The 19,753-nt window shown below is 41.1% G+C and overlaps 1 protein-coding gene across 2 annotated transcripts in view; it reads right to left on the bottom strand.

Annotated features, from left to right (window-relative positions):
• DCC (DCC netrin 1 receptor) overlaps positions 1-19,753 on the bottom strand; it is a 1,118,040-nt gene that overhangs the window by 304,092 nt on the left and 794,195 nt on the right. The window lies entirely within an intron of this gene.

Raw genomic sequence — 19,753 nt, 5'->3', positions numbered from 1 at the left:
TTTACTCTGCATTTCTAAAGGTAGAGATCATTCCAACAGTCAAATTCTCACAAGATTGAGTTCAAGGGTTGGTTGATAGTGCACAATAGTTGGCTCAAGATTGTTGGTTGACTGACAAGCATTTTTCGACTGTTCGATTTGGCCCATAGTTGTTCTTTAGTAAATATCTTTACCATGGAAATCACCAGGACGTGAAAACTTGGCTTTTTGAATACCACTCTGTCACTTTCTTGCTTCATAGTTCTCTCACTGAATTATAGAAACGTCTACGTAATTCATTTTTAAAATGGGGATTGAGAAGTGGTTGTCCTAGTAGTAGAAAATACCTTTAAGCAGAAAGAAATTCTAAATTTTACATTTTTTGGTCTAAGGTTATCGGCCTTCTTTGCAGTCTATGAGCAGTGGCATATCTCCTAGCCATGGAGTGCAGCACTTACAAGCTCTTCCCAATAGGGCTTGTTAGCGCTGCTCTAAATCTTTCCAGATACAGTTGTGCTCAAAAGTTTACATACCCTGACAGAATTTTTGCTTTCTTGACCTATTTCAGAGAAACTTTTTCTCCACTCATGGTTAGTGGTTGGGTGAAGCCATTTATTGTCAAACTACTGTGTTTTCTCTTTTAAAATTGTAATAACAACCCAAAACATCCGAAACCCCCCAAATTTTTGGCGTTATCATTCATATTCTCTGAAAAAAGGCCAAGAAAGCAAAAATTCTGCCCCGGTACGTAAACTTTTGGGCACAACTATATAATGTCTAATATACCAGTCACAGTGATAGGCAAAATCACCAATAAGAAGAATGTTTCAAAATTCTCACCAAAGGTCTTTTAAGTCCAGTGTGTGAAAGGAATGAAAAAAAATCAAAAATCGATAAAATAATTAAAACTATAAAAAAAAAATGAAAAAAATGGCCAGTCTAAATTGATGTTTCAAGCCTCACCTGATTGAAAAAAAATATATCCAATAAATCAAAAAATATTTCTATGGCAAGAGGAACTCAAGCAAAAAAAGATCTTAGCAGTCCTTTGTGGTCATATGAAAAAAGTTAAAAATCAAACAATGTTAAATAGACACATATTTCCTATTTTTCTTTACATTTCCCCCTGATATCAGCAAGAAAAGGGGAATATAAAAGTAGTATAAAAATTAAGACTGATGTACCGTGAAAAAATAGGCAAAAAAGTATTTGAATATCCGTAATAGAAAAATATTTTTTAGAGCCATTAAAAGTGCATTTAAGAAATAAAATGAAAAAGTGACCTACAGGAACAGAAGAAAAAGGCCTGAACTGGTTAATAGAATTTGTCATTTCTTGATTTTAGATTTTCTTTTTCTTTCACCATCCACTTATAATGCTAAATATACAGTGTGTCCTCATCTTTTGAAGCCTCTTCAGGGGCTCATCTTGCCAACATCCACTCAAGTGATTTAATGAGAAGGGAGAAGAAACGAAGGATTGAGAATAAGAAGAGCACACGGGACACTCGGAAGTTCTCAGTGGTATTTTTAGAATCTTCCGAGGCGAGGATATCGCTATCTTAGGTATCTCTAGATAGATAAATAATGAGTGCAGACTCCGCATATTATTCGTAAGACTGAAATGTAGAATTTGAGCCGAATGTTTTGACTGCCTAAACACGTGTTGTTAGCGGATGTCTTACATTTGCCATCAGAAATGACAGGAACGGATGAAAACCAATGTGTCAGCTCGAATGTGAAAGATTCTCTGACTCAGAAGAAGATGCAACTTCCCAGTTTTTCATTTATTGGTTGTGATCTCTGTTAGAGAAAATCTGACACAACATGATCTTGACAATATGAAGAGAACATATTTTTGCGAGGTCTACAAGATTTTACCTTTCTTTGAATATGAGAGAGCCGGGGTGAGATGTTTCACATAGGGATTAAAGTAATCAATATGTCAACAATTGCTTTTTTTTTTATTTCTAAACTCATTCAGGAGGAGAAGATAGTGCAGAGGAGAAGGTAGTGGAGACACACAAAGTACTGTAGAATCAAGGTCCTTGGAGAATTGGGGTCCTTGGAGAATTGGGGTCATGCCAAGACGACCTTGCACAGTTGGCATTTTATAAGGTCCTTTATATTTGCACTCGAGCTGGGTCCAAACTTTGCTAAGTTCTTCTTTCGTCTTGACCATCAAGTTTGGAGAATGAAGTTTATTGATCCTCGTTCAGCAACCCACAATATTTGACCCCTGCCCAATCAAGGTAGACATGCTGTGCATATGACTCATCACATTGTTCTTTTTTTACTTTCTAGACAATAACTTCTTAGGTATTTCAGCTTCTAGAAACAATAATTACATAGGGGATGTCACTAACATTTTCGAATCTCCTAAGTTGTGAATGTGAGTAAGGTTTCTGCAATGGTGGCACTGGCCGAATAGATTTAGTGCTGACCATTGTGGTTTCTGTAATGTTGGTCATATTGATTTATGCAATGGTGGACAATTGAAGCAAGGATCACCAAGCTACGATTTGCCTACTTTGGACACATCATACAAAGAGAGGAATCACTAGAGAAGGACGTCATGGTTGGAAAAACAGAAGGACGAAGGCAAAGAGGAAGACCAGCAAACTCATGGCTTGATACTATCAAGATAACAACGGAGAAGACCCTGGTGGACTTGTAAAAGTTTGGGCACCCCTAGTCAAAATTACTATTATTGTGAACACTTAAGCAAGTTGAAGATTAAATGATCTCTAAAATGCCTAAAGTTAAAGCTGACACATTTCATTTGTGTTTTATGCAAAATAATATATAAAAAGGGATTTTCAAGAATTCTTACTTGGAAAATACTTTGAGTTCTGTGAGATTCTCAGGTCGTATTTTGAGGTCTAGTCACAGATTTTCAATGATGTTCAGATCAGGGATTGTGAGGGCCATTGTTAAACCTTCAGCTTGAACCTTTTGAGGTAGACAGTTGGGGATTTTGATGTGTCTTTAAGAACATTATCCATGTGTAGAAGCCATTCTGTTGAATCCATTCTTCCCTCTGTCCGTGAAATGTTCCCCGTGCCAATGACTGCAACACAACCCCAAAACATGATTGATCCACCCCTATTCTTAATGGTTGGTGAGATGTTCTTTTCCTGCCATTCTGTGCCCTTTTTTCTCTACTCAAAAGTCAGATCATTGTGGCCAAAGAGTTTTATTTTAATCTCATTGGTCCACAGGACTTGTTTCTATAATTAATCAGGCTTATTTAAATGTTCTTTTGTACATTTCTGATGCTGAATGTTATGGTGAAGATGCAGGAGAAGTTTTTTTCTGATGACTCGTCCTTAAAGGCCATATTTATGCAGGTGACTTTTAACAGTAGAACAATGTATCACAACTCCAGAGTCTGCTAAATCTTTCTGACGGTCTTTTGCAGTGAAGCGGGGATTCTAATTTACCTCTATAGCAATCCCATGAGCAACTCTCACTGAAATTTTGCTTGGCCTTCCAGACCTTATCTTAACCTCCATTGTTCCTGTTCTCTGCCATTTCATAACTACATTTCAAAATGAGGAAAGGGCAACTTGAAAACTTTTTGCCATCTTCTTATAGCCTTCTCCTGCTTACTTGTCCTCCACTGTTTTCATTTTCAGAGTGCTAGGCAACTGCTTAGAAAAACACATGGCTGCAGTTTTTTGGCACAAGGTTAGAGAAGACTGGGTTTTGATAAGGCTGGGAAATTCGCATCACCTGGCCTTTCACAATGACAATAGTGAAAAAGCCATGACCCTAACAGGATAATTAAGATCAAAAGTTAGTCAAAGTTATCTGAGCACACAAATCTCCAAGGGTGCCCAAACTTTTTCATTGCCCATTTCCTTTTCTGTCATTTTTAAAATGTAAATAATGACTATATATACAGCTTTGGCAAAAACTAAGAGACCACCACATCAAAACCCTGCCATGGGCAGCCCAATCTCCAGACCTGAACCCCATTGAAAACCTCTGGAATGTAATCAAGAGGATGATGGATAGTCACAAGCCATCAAACAAAGAAGAACTGCTTACATTTTTGCACCAGAAGCAGTGTGAAAGACTTGAGTAAAGCATGCCAAGACGCATGAAAGCTGTGATTAAAAATCATGGTTATTCCACAAAATATTGATTTCTGAACTCTTCCTGAGTTAAACCATTAGTATTGTTGTTTCTAAATGATTATGAACTTGTTTTCTTAGCATTATTTGAGGTCTGAACGCACAGTTTATTTTTTAATTTTGACCATTTCTCCTTTTCAAAAAAAAATAAAAATTATTGCTTGGAAATTCGGAGACATGTTGTCAGAAGTTTATAGAATAAATGAACAATTTACATTTTACTCAAAAATATACCTATAAAGAGTAAAATCAGACAAACTGAACATTTTGCAGTGGTCTCTTAATTTTTGCCAGAGCTGTATATATTTTTGCCCAAAATATAAAGGAAATGTGACATCTGTAACTTTAGGCCTTTTAGAGATCATTTAATCTTCAACTTGCTTATCTGTTCACACTAACAGTAATTTTGACCAGGGGTGCCCAAACGTTTACATGCCACTGTATTTAGGCTTGGACAAGATCGATCTTCCTACAGATTGCTCATCCATCAAATCGCCAAGGCTCGAGATTGAGCTGAAGGCCGTTAAATAATAATGATTATAGGTATGATGATTAAGCAATGGTGAACAAATTGATTTGTGCAGAGGTAACCATATTGGTTGCTACAATTGAGGTCAAAGTGGTTTCTGCAATGGTGACTACTGTTGTATGTATTGGTTGACATATTTGTTCAGGCAATGGTAGCCATGTTGGTTTATTCTTTTGTGGACATTGGTTTTAGCAATGGTGATCATATTGATTTATGCAATAGTGCCCATATTTGTTACTGCAATGGCAGCCACATTGTTTTTTGAAGTGGTGGATGTTTTGGCTTTTTGAAATGGCATTATTGGTTTTGGCAATGTTGGCTACATTGGTTTCTAAATTGTTGACCATATTGATTTATATGGTGGTGGCCATGATGATTTCTGATATAGAGGCTGCATTGGTTTCTGTAATTGTGTCTTTACTGGTTTTTGCAATGGCAACTAAGTGGGCTATCAGAATGGCGGACATATTGGTTTCAGCAATGATGGCCAAACTAGTCTTTGCAATGGTGACCGTATTGGTTGATGCAACTATACACACATTGGCTAAAGCAATGGTGAGAAATTGGGTTTCAGCAATGATGGCCAATTTTCTGTATTCTTTTACGCAATGGTAAAGATTTTGTTTTCTGTAATTGTGGACATTCTGGTTGTTGTCACCCAAAAATAGTAAAAATCTTCAATCAGAATTAATCCAAAGTCAGAATCTGTAAAATATTCGAAGACTCGATTGCAACACAAAACTTTCCAGTCCTTCCTTTATTCACCTACATCTGTGTAAATCCTTCTCTTCACATCTGGGTCTGCCATGAAAGAATAGGAGGCGTTCCAGTAACTAACACCTCACCGTGGAGCCGTACAATGCACCAGCATGGGATCTGCCTACCGCAGCCTCGGGCTATGCTATCATTTCATCACTCAGACTATAATTCACTGGCAATGTATTGAGAGGATGTCCGGCCGGAAAAAAAAATCTCCATCATTATGGAGACAGACTGAACTTGGTCTTCGAAGACTCCAAATGCGGAATCTTCATTGCACCGTGTACCGGATGACGATAGATCATCTCACACACGTGTACAATGTAATTACAAGGCTCCGGTACAACTACTAATGATAGAAAGATAAGTCAAATGCCTAATTAGCTGCTTCAAGGTGGCAGCGACCTGATAATGTTTCTCTCCGTGAACTGGTAGAAACAGGAGAACAAATCATTTTGTGCCAGGAATAAATGTTATCGCTTTGTTGGCTCAATGGGTCCATTAATTCACGAAAGTCATATTCATCTGGAGTTCCCCCATCTATATGACTGATCATGTACGTTTGTTTTCAGAAAGAAAGGAAAATCAGTAATGAATATTATCGGTGTATAGCAGTGAGGGGGAACAATCACACTGGATTCTGCTTAATGGTGAATATTCATCTCCTGCTTGTTCATTTCCTTCCTGTAATTCCCTTAAAGGGAATCTTCCAGAAGAATTTCACCCCCCAAAAAAATATTTATATACACGTAGCGCTTTCAGAGACAAGACCAGAAATACCTTTAAATTGCCGATCCATTCCTCCATTAATGAGAAATCAATGATTGTAGATCGGAATCCTCTGCCACTCCGGCTTTATTCCCCACACAGCGCAGCCTCCTCCTACTTGACCGATTACTTTTTTGCCTGAAGTCGGACAGCACAGACATTGGCAGGCAAGGAGGAGGAAGTGGCACTAGGCAGGAAAAAGAGTTGGAGTGATGGAGGCTTCAGATCTACAGTAGCTCTGCAGCCTCATTTGCATATCAATTTAAACGTTGATTTCTCCGTAATGGAGGTATCTGGAAATGCAAAGGTATTGCTGGTGTCATGATCCAGATCGGGTTTTGAGTCCTGTCTTCTCTTTTCCTGGTCTGATCATGTCAGGAGTTAACTTTTCTCAGTCTCAGTCTGGTTTCAGGTTTTGCTATTTATCTCTGTTGCATCCTGCAGGCGGTGTCAGGTATAGTTCTGCCTACGGCGTGAGTAGCTGAATCTGGTATATCCTGACTTGTCCTGCTGCGTTAGCTGCCTGAACCCGTGTCTCTGTTTTCCCCTATCCCTGTCTTGACTCTGTGTTTCTCTTTTTCGTGTTTACTCCCTGGTGTTGACTTGGCTTGTATCCTGACCTGCTTCTGCCTTGGCCTGTATCCTGACCTGCTTCTGCCTTCTGTCTTTGGCTTATCTGTTCCTGACTGTCACTGACCTTTTGGCTTGTCTCTGACTCTGTGTTTTGTCTATTCCTTTGGTACTGCGCTACTGACTATATCTACCCGGCTTGTTTGACTTTCCAGCTGCCACCTAGTGGTAGCCTCTCTGCTGCACAACAGGCCTGCTTTGTCTGGATGCAGCCCTCCTTCCACTCTATATCCATTTAGTGGAGCTTGCACCTACCTGCATTGCAGCATCGTGACAGCTGGAGTTGTCTCGGAAAGAGCTATATACTCAATTAAATGGTTTAGAGAGTAAAATTCTGCTGCCGAATTTCCTGTAAGCATTGTCTCACATTTCTGCAGGAGCACACCGCTCCCCTGCCTCTCGGCTACCTACGAGCCGGATGATGGTGTGCTCCTGATGATTGACAGTTCAGATGAGTGTCATGGCTGAGACAGCCCATATTAAAGAAAAGAAGGCCAGCATCTTTATAAGAGGGGCCATTTCATCAGAGAAAACCCCTTTTACAAGGTTTCTAATCTACGGGAAGCAGGGCTGTTCAGGTGAATGGTCATCGATGTAGTAAGTGGATGTCTGACCCATGACTCATGCTGAAAAAACTCTCAAAATCCCCAGGTAACCGAAATTCCTAAAAAATGGAAAGGGAGATAAATCGACGTTATACTTGATCACTTTTTCGCTCATCAGAAGACTTTTATTAAGGGATATTTGAAAAGAGAAAAAAAGAAAAAATGTAGAAAATCTAAAACTGCCATAAACTTTAGAAAAAAAAAACACGAAAAAGAAAGTCGTAAGCTGCGTTGTTAAAGTTGACATTTTAAAAAAAGACTTGTGTCGAAATTTTCAGCCCTAGAGATACAAGATAATTTCTCAGTTTATGTCTAATTATATTGTTATTTTTATTTCCTAATGACGCATTATAATGCTGGGTTATAGTGTAGGGACCATAAAATTCTATCATTACTTAAAAGAAAATGAAAAAAAAAAACAAACTAAATCTGTTATAAACTTTAGACTTACACAATCAAAGTTAAAGAAGGGGTCACTGGTCTCATATTACATGTCAGATTTGGGACTTATGCCTCACACATGGTGCCAGGAATGCTCCTATAATAACATGCTGTCCATAGAATTATCACTGTACTGATATTTATACTTGCAGGGAATCCGTCAGCAGATTTTTGCTATGTAATCTGAGAGCACCATGATGTAGAAGCAGAGACCCTGATTCCAGCCATGCTTCACTTACTAGTCTGTCTATTGCTGTTTCAATACAATCAGTGTCTTATAAGCAGGAGATTATCACTACAGGACTAGGTGGCTCGTGCATTCTGGTCCAACCACAACTCAACCACTGTAGGTTGATGCACCGGCTACCTGACTTTTGGAGCATCAGGGGTAATTAAATTGTGCTAGTATGTTATACAACTCACTCTTTATGTATATTTGTTTTTTCTAACCTAATTAATGAGCTCAAAATTTTAATGAATTAAAAATTAATAATAGAACTACCAAGAATTGGAGAAGATCAACTATATCATATTTGTCTAAAAAACAAATCGAATTTTACATTTGGATTGGTGTCAGTAGACACAAAAATATCACCGTTACACTTCAATTATAACCTTTAGTATTTTTACTATTATTATTATTGCTATTATTATTATTTGTTTTATTATTATTACTATTATTATTTGTATTATTATTATTATTTGTATAATTATTATTACTGCTATTATTATTATTTGTATTATTTATTTATGTTTAACCCTGTTTTGCATTAGCTTTTGATCAACAAAGAACTTAGAGAAATAAAAACAAGCAATTAAATGTGAAACATTTTTAGAATATTAATGAGCAATATTAAAAAGTAATACAAAGTACTGAAATAAATTAAATCATCAGCAAAAAGTCAAAAAACTAAAAGTCATGTTTAATCTTAATTGGTGAATGTTTAATGTTTTAGTAGCTCCATAATAAAAAAAATAAAGTCAAATAAAACTATAAATAAAAATAAACATTCCAAAAACATAAAAATGTATACGTTCCAAATCCCCTCCAAAACATACAGTACATTATAAAATATCTAAAAAAAAAAGTTTCAAAATTCATTATATAATATTGATTTCTAATTGTTTTGTATATTTTATAGGTAGGTAAAGTAATAATACATTTTATATTTAAAATTCTAATAATATTTACGGTAAAAGTAATCTGTACATTATATTCAACATGTATATTCTAAAAAAAAAAAATGCTGGAATCTATAATTGGAGCGTGGTTTGAAGTGGACTGTAAATCATCGGTGTAGTGGTTAATGTCTTTCATCCTCAAATGAACATACAGAAATAATAGCTTTTCTTTAGCATCTGTGCATATTTCCTGCATTAATTTAGTGTCAGACATAAAAGGGTTGACCCGTCATTTTTCAAGCTGACATCAGTTTAAGCTGTGCAAACCAAAATAATGCATGCGCCCAATAATACATCGTAGCATTACCATATTTTTCATTGTCGGCACAATGAATAATTAATATTTTTGGCCTGCTTAACTGCTTATGTCAAGCAAAGCCCTATTAACTGATTATGTGAATGGTTTGATGCGGGGAGTAGAGAAAAGTCACCGGAGTCTCCGTGTTCTAGACTTAAACGGGGCGACATCAAATATCCTGATCCCGGACGACAACTTTCGGCAATGACTATTTACCATTAGTGATTAGCAGGGCTTTTTGTAGCTTTATTTAACATGTTAATACTGTATTTCTTTTTAACAATCTGTAACGGAGAAACGGGGTCAGTGGGTGCTCTAGTCCGCTGGCCCGGCTGTCTTTAGCAAGACTGCATGGACCACGGCTCATACCACTGAACGCCCGCTCTATCTCCCCATGGGCAATACACTACACAGACAACACAGGGTTAAGGTAAAACAGTGTGGCAATACTTTATTGAACCACAACACACAATAGCAAACAGAACAATCTCACCATGGCTGGAATTGTTTGGTTACATGGGCGCATATAAAAGGTCACTGCGTCTCCACGTATTTCCAGTATGACATGCTGTCAGAGCCCCCAGGGTCACATGGACGCATATAAAAGATCACTGCGTCTCCATGTATTTCCAGTATGACATGATGTCAGAGCTCCCAGGGTCGCTACTCCATCTGTGGATGAACGCACAGAGAAGGGGTAACGACAAGCATAGGGAGATGACCAAGAACTGCCAATAGAGTCCATACATGGTCCAAAGCCAGTTGACACGAGAGTCACCACCTGGCTTATCTGACCATCTCCATGGAACCAGGTGACCAGCGGGTCCCAACCCTGGCTTTCTCCAAACATATCCATGGTGCAGAGATGGTCACTGCATCAGATCTGTGTCCTTCCAACCGGAGCTGAAAACCCCTAGGTTGTATCCTATAGAATCCTAGATCAGTGTCCCTCGTGATGGTGCCATGATGAATTGGCTGCAGTCCTTTCTCTTGTCTGTTGGGTGGTTTGCAGAATGTCCGGCTGGTAGCTCTGTATTACTTCAGTCTCCCAGGATGTGATCTCTGAGTCTTTTTTATACCCAATTCAGGTAAGCTATTTTTAGAATTACCCAGGGTCTTTTAGTCCAACATCAAGATAAGGTAAACAATGGTGATGGGATTAAGTAGCACTATTAGAATATAAGCACACATCAATAAAAAAAGCTTAACCCACTCAATGTACAGTCACTATTACAGACTTACACAGTATGTTAGATAGTATATCAGTGGGCAAGTCTGTATTCTTGACCCACCAGACATAAACACTTAAATTCACAAGCCAATATACAGATAAAAAGCCAGTTCTTTTGTTTTTGCAAAACATGGTTGTCTGGGAAATTAAGATGCAATCTGGTTTCTTCACATTCCTCCCCATCTTATTTAACCGGACATGATAGGCTTCAGATCATCCAGTTTCCTTAGAGCATATTCCATATGCTCCTTACGAAAATAAACTCCATATGTAATTGAAGAGTAACAACTGGTGTAACGGGGTCTACCGTGCTGGGGTACCTCTTTCAATACCACCCCATGTTTCAGGAGGTCCTCTCTGCTTTAGCTGGAGTCTGAATGAAGGACGCTGGCTGGAATTCCTTGATTACATGGGCGCATATAAAAGGTCACTGCTTCTCCACATATTTCCAGTGCGACAACCCTCCACTCACAGGACACAGAATATAAGGATGCAGGCTGGAACTCCTTGTTACATGGACGCATATAAAAGATCACTGCTTGTCCACGTATTTCGTAGCTCCTGCATTAAATTCTGTTCAATCCCTTGAAGCTGGAACATCTCCTGTAGTTTCCGTTTCTTGTTGAGGTCATATAGCTACTCTGATCCTCTTTCCAAGGCCGATTTGGTGGGGTTGGATATAGTGGCATCTGAAACCTGCTGTGCATGCCTCATCAATGGTCTGCTGGGTCTGTCTGTATACCTCCCTGGTTGTGAAGCCCTGGACGGTGCCTACGAACACCAGTCCCCTGCAGCACCCCCGGTTCCGCCAGGCTGAGTAGTGTCCTGTTATGATCCGGTGACTTTGGAGCCGCATGAAACTTTCTCTGGAGTAGGTGGAAACTGTACTGACCGCAAAACCTGAACTAACACCGCAACTAGAAGTAGCCGTGGGGTGTGCCTAACAAACCCTAGACACCTCTACACAGCCGGAGGACTAAATACCCCTATAGATGGAAATAGGAATACTACCTTGCCTCAGAGCAGAACCCCAAAGGATAGGCAGCCCCCCACGAATAATGACTGTGAGTAGGAGAAGAAAGACACACGCAGGCAGAAAACAGAATTCAGCAAAAGAGGCCACTCTAGCTAAATAGGGAAAGATAGGACAGAATATTAAGTGGTCAGTATTAAAACCCTTCAAAAATATCCACAGCAGATAATACAAAAAGTTCCACAATCTAACTAAAGACATGGAATGTATATCTGCAACTCCTGAGAATCCAACAAGACTGAGAAAATACTGAAACAATCAAGCTGGACAAAAAAACAATGAATAGCACGGAATTATTAAGCACACAGCATGTGTGCCACAAAAACAGAACCAGACACTTATCTTTGCTGATTTGGCAGCAAGGCAGAAGAAACCAAACAAGCACCAACACCTCCAAAACCATGGACAACTGGCAAGGACTAATGAATCCTGCAAGCCTAAATACCCCAGTCAGAACTGCAATCAGAAGATACACCTGACCAGGACTGCAACTCAGGGACAACTGCATTACCACCTACAACCACCGGAGGGAGCTCAAAAGCAGAATTCACAACAGTACCCCCCTTCAGGAGGGGTCACCGAACCCTCACCAGAGCTCCCAAGCCGATCAGGACGAGCCAGGTGAAAAGCATGAACCAAATCAGCAGCATGGACATCAGAGGCAAAAACCCAAGAATTATCCTCCTGGCCATAACCCTTCCATTTGAAAAGATACTGAAGCCTCCGCCTCGAAAAACGAGAATCCAAAATCTTCTCAACCACATACTCCAACTCCCCATCAACCAACACAGGGGACGGAGGATCAACAGAGGGAACAACGGGTACCACATATTTCCGCAATAAAGATCTATGGAAGACATTATGGATAGCAAAAGAGGCCGGAAGCACCAATCGAAAAGACACCGGATTAATAATCCCAGAAATCCTATAAGGACCAATAAACCGAGGCTTAAACTTAGGAGAAGAAACCTTCATAGGAACATGACGGGAAGACAACCAGACCAGATCCCCAACCCGAAGCCGGGAACCAACATACCGACGACGGTTAGCAAAACTTTGAGCCTCCTCCTGAGACAACACCAAATTGTCCACCACCTGAGCCCAAATCTGCTGCAACCTGTCAACCACAGAATCCACACCAGGACAGTCAGAAGGCTCAACCTGCCCAGAAGAAAAACGAGGATGAAAACCAAAATTACAAAAAAAAGGCGAAACCAAAGTAGCCGAACTAGCCCGATTATTAAGGGCAAACTCGGCCAACGGCAAAAAGGCCACCCAATCATCCTGATCAGCAGACACAAAGCATCTCAAATAAGTCTCCAGGGTCTGATTAGTTCGCTCGGTTTGGCCATTTGTCTGAGGATGAAATGCAGAGGAAAAAGATAAATCAATGCCCAGCCTAGCACAAAAGGCCCACCAAAACCTAGAAACAAACTGGGAACCTCTGTCAGACACAATATTCTCCGGAATACCATGCAAATGAACCACATGCTGAAAAAACAACGAAACCAAATCTGAAGAGGAAGGCAATTTAGGCAAAGGCACCAAATGAACCATCTTAGAGAACCGGTCACAGACAACCCAGATAACCGACATCCTCTGGGAACCGGAAGATCAGAAATAAAATCCATAGAAATATGCTTCCAAGGCCTCTCAGGGACCGGCAATGGCAAAAGCAACCCACTAGCACGGGAACAACAAGGCTTGGCCCGCGCACAAGTCCCACAGGACTGCACAAAGGAACGCACATCACATGATAAAGAAGGCCACCAAAACGACCAACCAACCAAGTCTCTGGTACCAAAAATACCAGGATGACCAGCCAGCACAGAACAGTGAACCTCGGAAATCACTCTACTAGTCCATCTGTCAGGAACAAACAATTTCCCCACTGGACAACGGTCAGGTCTGTTAGCCTGAAATTCCTGAAGAACCCGTCGTAAATCAGGGGAAATGGCGGAAAGGACCACCCCTTCTTTCAGAATGCCGACCGGTTCAAGAACCTCAGGAGAATCAGGCGAAAAACTCCTAGAAAGGGCATCAGCCTTAATATTCTTAGAACCCGGAAGATACGAGACCACAAAATCAAAACGGGAAAAAAACAAGGACCATCGAGCCTGTCTAGGATTCAACCGTTTGGCAGACTCGAGGTAAATCAGATTCTTATGATCGGTCAAGACCACAATACGGTGCTTAGCTCCCTCAAGCCAATGTCGCCACTCCTCAAACGCCCACTTCATAGCCAACAACTCCCGATTGCCGACATCATAATTGCGTTCAGCAGGCGAAAATTTACGGGAAAAGAAGGCACACGGTTTCATCAAGGAACCAACAGGATCCCTCTGAGACAAAACAGCCCCTGCCCCAATCTCAGAAGCGTCAATCTCAACCTGAAATGGAAGAGAAACATCCGGTTGGCGCAACACCGGAGCAGAAGTAAATAGACGTTTAAGCTCTTGAAAAGCAGAAACAGCCGCAGAGGACCAATTCGCCCCATCAGCGCCTTTCTTTGTCAAATCGGTCAAGGGTTTAACCATGCTGGAAAAGTTAGCAATGAAACAGCGATAAAAATTTGCAAAACCCCAAAATTTCTGAAGGCTCTTTACGGACGTGGGTTGAATCCAATCATGAATGGCCTGAACCTTAACCGGATCCATCTCAATAGATGAAGGAGAAAAAATAAAACCTAAAAAAGAAACTTTCTGCACCCCAAAGAGACACTTAGACCCCTTCACAAACAAAACATTGTCACGAAGAATCTGAAATACCCTCCTGACCTGTTCCACATGAGACTCCCAATCATCAGAAAAAATCAAAATATCGTCCAGATATACAATCAAGAATTTATCAATATAAGTCCGGAAGATATCATGCATGAAAGATTGAAAAACAGATGGAGCATTAGTGAACCCGAACGGCATTACAAGGTATTCAAAATGGCCTTCGGGCGTATTGAACGCAGTTTTCCATTCATCACCCTGCTGTTATGGACTGGTAATTTAGGAGCGACATGCGACTAGCTCTGAGCAGGTGGTAACTATACAGACCGCAGTTCCTGATCTTAACACAACACTAGAAGTAGCCGTGGAATGTTCCTGTCACTCCCTGGACACCTCGTCACAGCCGGAGAACTAGCTACCTCTAAAGGTAGAAACAGGAAAGCTATCTTGCCTCAGAGAAAATCCCCAAAGGATAGGACAGCCCCCCACAAATAATGACTGTGATAGGAGAAGGAAATGACATACGTAGTATGAAACAAGATTTAGCAAAGGAGGCCACTTCTAGCTAGATAGATAGTACAGGAAAGAACACTGTGCGGTCAGTAATAAAAACTAGAAAAAGTCCACCGCAGAGATATGCAAAAATCTCCACACCTGACTAAAGGTGTGGAGGGCAAAATCTGCAGCCGAGAGCTTCCAGCTTAGCTGAATAGATCCATACTGATAAGCTGGACAAATGAACAAAACATAGAATGTGCTGAACAATAAGTCCACAACAAGTGGACTGCAAAAGGACAAGCAAGGACTTATCTTTGCTGAACTGGACAGAGTGTCAGGGTAATCCAAAAGAGCCGTGGCTCCAAGCAGGAACAATTGACAACTGGCATTGATTGAGGAATAAGGCCAGACTAAAATAGCCAAGCCAGAAAGACAATCAGTGGGAGCAGCTGCTGATGCTAACTCCAAGAAGCAGCTATACCACTCAAAACCACAGGAGGGAGCCCAAGAGCAGAATTCACAAAAGTGCTACTTACAACCACCGGAGGGAGCCCAAGAGCGGAATTCACAACAATTTAGTCAACACAGACCATTTTCTAAATTTCTGACAATATAATTCTGCCGCCTCTTGACCCTGAGACAGGGCCAACAAGGTCTTCTCCGCTTGATCCACAGAATTAGGTTCATCATATAATAGTCCTAAAGCCTGAAAAAAGGAATCTACATTAAGCAAAGCCGGATTCCCTGATTCCAGGGAAAATGCCCAATCCTGTGGATCGCCACGCAGCAGGGAAATAACTATTTTAACCTGCTGAATGGAATCACCAGAGGATCGAGGTCTCAAAGCAAAAAACAGTTTACAGTTGTTTTTAAAACTCAAAAATTTGGATCTGTCACCAAAAAACAAATCAGGAGTAGGAATCTTCGGCTCTAAAACAGGAGTCTGAACAGTATAATCAGAAATTCCCTGTACCCTAGCAGCAAGCTGGTCTACACGAGAAGCTAATTCATGAACATCCATGCTAACACAAGACTCCTCAGCCACCCAGAGAAAAAGAGGGAAAAAAAAAAAATGACTCGACACCTTTCTTCCCTTCTTCTGAGATGCATTTAACTCATTGTTAGCCAGTTGTACTGTTATGATCCGGTGACTTTGGAGCCGCATGAAACTTTCTCTGGAGTAGGTGGAAACTGTACTGACCGCAAAACCTGAACTAACACCGCAACTAGAAGTAGCCATGGGGTGTGCCTAACAAACCCTAGACACCTCAACATAGCCGGAGGACTAAATACCCCTATAGATGGAAATAGGAATACTACCTTGCCTCAGAGCAGAACCCCAAAGGATAGGCAGCCCCCCACGAATAATGACTGTGAGTAGGAGAAGAAAGACACACGCAGGCAGAAAACAGAATTCAGCAAAAGAGGCCACTCTAGCTAAATAGGGAAAGATAGGACAGAATATTAAGTGGTCAGTATTAAAACCCTTGAAAAATATCCACAGCAGATAATACAAAAAGTTCCACAATCTAACTAAAGACATGGAATGTATATCTGCAACTCCTGAGAATCCAACAAGACTGAGAAAATACTGAAACAATCAAGCTGGACAAAAAAACAATGAATAGCACGGAATTATTAAGCACACAGCATGTGTGCCACAAAAACAGAACCAGACACTTATCTTTGCTGATTTGGCAGCAAGGCAGAAGAAACCAAACAAGGACCAACACCTCCAAAACCATGGACAACTGGCAAGGACTAATGAATCCTGCAAGCCTAAATACCCCAGTCAGAACTGCAATCAGCAGATACACCTGACCAGGACTGCAACTCAGGGACAACTGCATTACCACCCACAACCACGGGAGGGAGCCCAAAAGCAGAATTCACAACAGTGTCCCACTGCTGCCACCAATTGTGGAGAAACGGGGTCAGTGGGTGCTCTAGTCTGCTGGCCCGGCTGTCTTTAGCAAGACTGCATGGACCATGGCTCATACCACTGAACGCCTGCTCTATCTCCCCGTGGGCAATACACTACACAGACAACACAGGGTTAAGGTAAAACAGTGTGGCAATACTTTATTGAACCACAACACACAATAGCAAACAGAACAATCTCACCATGGCTGGAATTGTTTGGTTACATGGGTGCATATAAAATATCACTGTGTCTCCACGTGTTTCCAGTATGACACGATGTCAGGACTCCCAGGGTCACATGGGTGCATATAAAATATCACTGCGTCTCCATGTATTTCCAGTATGACATGATGTCAGAGCTCCCAGGGTCGCTACTCCATCTGTGGATGAACGCACAGAGAAGGGGTAACGACAAGCATAGGGAGATTACCAAGAACTGTCCATAGAGTCCATACAAGGTCCAAAGCCAGTTGACACGATGCCATAGCTCCCAGGGTCGCTACTCCATCTGTGGATGAACGCACAGAGAAGGGGTAACGACAAGCATAGGGAGATGACCAAGAACTGTCCATAGAGTCCATACAAGGTCCAAAGCCAGTTGACACGAGAGTCACCACCTGGCTTATCTGACCATCTTCATGGAACCAGGCGACCAGTGGGTCCCAACCCTGGCTTTCTCCAAACATATCCATGGTGCAGAGATGGTCACTGGATCAGATCTGTGTCCTTCCAACCGGAGCCAAAAAACCCTAGGTTGTATCCTATAGAATCCTAGATCAGTGTCCCTCGTGATGGTGCCATGATGAATTGGCTGCAGTCCTGTCTCTTGTCTGTTGGGTGGTTTGCAGAATGTCTGGCTGGTAGCTCTGTATTACTTCAGACTCTCAAGATGTGAACTCTGAGTCATTTTATACCCAAGGCATGTAAGCTATTTTTAGAATTACCCAGGGTCTTTCAGTCCAACATCAAGATAAGGTAAACAATGGTGATGGGATTAAGTAGCACTATTAGCAAATAAGCACACATCAATAAACAAAGCTTAACCCACTCAATGTACAGTCACTATTACAGACTTAAGGTACCGTCACACTGAGCAACTTTCCAACGAGAACGACAGCGATCCGTGACGTTGCAGCGTCCTGGCTAGCGATCTCGTTGTGTTTGACACGCAGCAGCGATCAGGATCCCGCTGTGATATCGTTGGTCGGAGCTAGAAGTCCAGAACTTTATTTCGTCGCTGGATCACCCGCTGTCATCGCTGGATCGGTGTGTGTGACACCGATCCAGCGATGTGTTCGCTTGTAACCAGGGTAAACATCGGGTTACTAAGCGCAGGGCCGCGCTTAGTATCCCGATATTTACCCTGGTTACCATTGTAAATGTAAAAAAAAGCACTACATACTCACCTTCTGATGTCTGTCACGTCCCCCGGCGTCCACAGGGTTACGCGCTGCTGCCGAGAACTTCCCGCACTGACTGTGAGCGCCATCCGTAAAGTAAAAGCAGAGCACAGCGGTGATGTCACCGCTGTGCTGTGCTTTATGGCCGGCACTGACACAGTCAGTGCGGGAAGCTGACGGCGAGGGACGTGACAGACACCGGAATGTAAGTATGTAGTGTTTTTTTTTACATTTACAATGGTAACCAGGGTAAACATTGGGTTACTAAGCGCGGCCCTGCGCTTAGTAACCCGATGTTTACCCTGGTTACCCGGGGACTTCAGCATCGTTGGTCGCTGGAGAGCTATCTGTGTGACAGCTCTCCAGCGACCACACAGCGACTTACCAACGATCACGGCCAGGTCGTATCGCTGGTCGTGATCGTTGGTAAATCGTTTAGTGTAACGGTACCTTTACACAGTATGTTAGATAGCATATCAGTGGGCAAGTCTGTATTCTTGACCGACCAGACATAAACACTTAAATTCACAAGCCAATAAACAGATAAAAAGCCAGTTCTTTTGTTTTTGCAAAACATGGTTATCTGGGAAATTAAGATACAATCTGGTTTCTTCACACAAGCTTTTTTCCATATTTTAATGTTATATATTTTCTTTTTTACTTTCTGGATTAGAAAACTGATTGTTACATATGAAAATATTCTCAGTTCAAAGAGATGGCCCCAACATTTAAAGAGTGAGTGTCTTTCTGGAGGATCCGGCATATCCATGCATTACATTCATCTTAATGGGCATTGTGTAATGCTTCATTTCACCTATGGGTGGTACTGCAGGAAAACGAGTTTCTTCTAGCAGTAGATCGATCCTGTGATCAGCTCAATAGATTCTTATAAAACTTCTTAGAACTTTAATGGTATAAATTTTAGAGCATTACCTGGCAATCTATTGCATATACTGTACATTGACGAGCAAAAGGGTAACAATGTTTTGAACTTTTGACGTCCAGGCTCCATATCTCACCATCCACTTCTGCTTTGAAAGTAAGACTACCATCATTTTATAGACAATCATCTTGGCTATCTCATACATACATGTGACTTGCAACTATTTAGCATATGATTAGTTATGCAGATTCTCATGTCACTGCATTATTACTGTTTTGCTCCTAAAATTCTAAATTTATTTTTTTATTATTTTGTTAGTATGTTGTACATCCAATTTTGACTTTCAACGCTGCCTGAATCCTTCTGGGCAGCTCTCCGTCAGATTCAAGCATGTTTCGACCAAAATCTGCTCCCAGGTCTTTTCTACACGTTCCCAAAGTTGGTGCATACTGTTTGCCTCACTTGGGTATGTATAAAGCTTTTCCTTTAACTCTCCCCACAAGTGTTGGATTAGGTTGAGGTCTGAGCATTGTTGGGGCCAATCCATCACCTCTACTTCATTGAGCCATTTCTGTTCCAATCTTGACGCATTCTTTGTGTTGTCCTCCTGGAACACTATGTCGTCCTTTTCATACCCATAGTACTCGAGTGTACGAAGTAACTTATCTTGTAGGATACTCACACATAGTTCAGCATTGAGATCACCATCGATACTGGTCATGTATTCAACGCCTTT

This window comes from Ranitomeya variabilis, chromosome 1 (genome assembly GCF_051348905.1).
Source record: "Ranitomeya variabilis isolate aRanVar5 chromosome 1, aRanVar5.hap1, whole genome shotgun sequence".
NCBI lineage: Eukaryota > Metazoa > Chordata > Amphibia > Anura > Dendrobatidae > Ranitomeya > Ranitomeya variabilis.
The sequence above is the reverse complement of the archived record's forward strand: the minus strand, read 5'-3'. Positions and strand labels throughout refer to the sequence as shown.